This window comes from Microchirus variegatus (assembly GCF_963457635.1).
Source record: "Microchirus variegatus genome assembly, chromosome: 4".
NCBI classification, from domain to species: domain Eukaryota; kingdom Metazoa; phylum Chordata; class Actinopteri; order Pleuronectiformes; family Soleidae; genus Microchirus; species Microchirus variegatus.
In genome coordinates, this window is record NC_139805.1 from 29,573,107 (window position 1) to 29,575,856 (window position 2,750).

Consider the following 2,750-nt stretch of genomic DNA (forward strand, 5'->3'; position numbering starts at 1 on the left):
TTAATCTAGTAATCGTTTGGTTCCATCAAATATCAGAAAAACCTGGAAATGATGCCTTGTTTTGTCCATAAACCAATCAATTATCAATAATTCATATAGTTCTAATCTAGCATTAATTAATAATTTCAGCCATAGTATATGTCCTAAATCCAAACATGGGACTCCAGATGCTGAATTCACAAGATAACACATTAAGGGTGAATTCCAATTCCTTGCTTAACCCTCAATCTCAAAAATGTGCGCTCCCTCTAGTGCAAGTGCTGTCCTGATTGTCAGAAAAATTAAGTTGAGGGGCGAGTTTAAGGGCTGTATCAATATTGAGACTTGGGAGCAAGGGCTACCCAGAATGCATTGCGTGTTTTCACATAAGAAAGATGGCGTCGAAAGCAGCGAAGCGAGTGTGATACAAATTAAGTATTTTATTTGTTAATAGAGATATAAAAATTATGAAAACAATTGTATTATCTTAGTTTAGGCCCATATTATGGATTACTGACGTCATTGTTGCGTAACATTTATTTTTATTTTATTTTTCGTTTGCTATCGTTTACTTTTCAATAAGCCGTGGTGTGCGGTAACTGTCAGCTGAATATGTCTGTGGTTGTGGTATTTGTGTGAGTATCATCTTATAACTAACTGACAACCTAATAACTTGAATAAAATAATAAATAAATAAATGTGACGTAAATGTGTTCTTCTTCTTCTTTTTTGGAGTTGACAGACTGGACGCAGCTGTAGTGTTATTCTGCCCCCTACAGTCTGAAGACGTATCTGCATTTAAGGGGTGTCCCATTTCTAAGTGACAAAATAACCCTCAACACTTGGTTTTGAGGGCCAATTAAGATTAAGGGTTGAGCTTGAGGGTTAAGATTGAGGGTTAAGATAGGAATTGGAATTGGCCCTAAAACTTACTGATGCAAGCAGCAGTGGATCGACAACTCCTGCGTGTCATGTAAAACTACTTATGTTCTCTTTGGTGTGGGAGAATGAAGCAAGAAAAGGCTGTATGATTACAAACAGAAGTTACACATATTGTAAAGAGGCATAGATTTTATCATGTGACCTTTGTTCTATCCCTGATTGCAGCCAAGTTTTTAGAAGAAGTCAAAGTTAAGAGTCAATACTGTGGTGTTTATAACCTCATACAATCACAATTGGGAAAACTTCACCTGTAAAGTGGTTAAACTAATTACTATTAAACACTGCGCCGCATTATTTGTTGTCACTAGTTGTTGGTTTACATGTGAATACATGCTAATGACAAACTGAAGAGATGGGAACTGTAGCAGCTCTATGGTGGTGGTAGCATAGCAACAGCTACTAAGGACCTGAAAGGAAACCCCTGAGTGTGACCAGAGCCTCTTTTTCACAAAGACTCCCCAACTTATCCTGAACAACAACCGGCTACTTAACACGACGACGCCATTTTACATATCGTATCAAGTGTCACTGTGCGTATAACGAGGCTGATAGTTTTTTGTTGTCTTTTTTTTTTTTAAGTAGAAAGTGAAGCGCGTTACTTTCATGGTAGCTTGTTAGCTTGTTTAATATGCGGAGTGGCGCCCCCTCTGGCCACGTTTGGTTTATAAGGAGATGACTTTTAGCTCTTAATGACACCCCCAACGTAAAAAAAAAGATGATTTACACAAGATGCACATGTACAAGAATATGTAAGTGAACAAAATATCTGTTCAATAAACCGCATATGTTCTTTCAAAAACGTTCATCTCACATCTCACACACCTTCTGTCGAACCACTTTCCGAGCGTAAGAAGCGCTGACAATGACTTATCGATATGTATGAGGCCTGATTATAGGTGATCGATAGGGCTGTGACAGTCAGAGGGGACTCAGACTGATGCAGCGGCTGCTGTGTGTGAAACCTTGAGTGACGAAATCAATCATAACTTCTGGTTAATGGCGGTAGAATAAACGCAGGCAGCACATCCTGAGAATTCACAGCAACATCAAGAGACCCACTCGCGTTTACAGCCGGCGTTAATCCCCGAAAAAGGCGGCTAATGTTTTCCAGTCATGCAGCCAGTCCCTGTCTATTCCTCCATTGCAGAGGAGAAGATGCAGGTTCTCTCTCTCTCTCTCTCGCTCTCGCTCTCTGTCTCCGTCTCTCTCTGTCTCTGAACACATCACGTCCCGATAATGTCTCCACTGTGATCGGATGTACTTTCCAAAAATACAGAAGCCTACTTCACTGTTAATGTCGATGTGCACTTTTACTCACCCTGTGAATGGGCCATCGATGATGCCTTCAGTGTCCCCTTCTCCTCAGTGAAACACTGATGGAAAGGAGACACGTTTCCACGCCTTGTGGGCGGGACACAATGTAAATATGTCACCTCCATCATTAATGATTCATTATTGAAAACATATATATGAATCACTTTTTTTTAAATGTGTACAATATGCAAAACGTATAATAACATAATATAATTGGTTTGTAAAACCAAAAATACATCTATCCAACAAAAAGAGACAATTAGCAGAAACAGAATTAAGAGCCCATGTAAGTGTATAATATTTTATTTGTATTAATTTATATATAAAAAAGTATTGGTATCCATACTCAGGCAAGGGCTTTGCTTTGTGGAATCTACCATCTTGTGTCTTCATGCAATTACGGCGGCCAGAGCATGCATTTTGTGTTTTAAGGCAAACAAAAACACTCAGTAAAAATGCACAGTTTAATTGTGGTAAGGCTGAACTCCAACAACTTGCGTCCGATTCCAAGTATC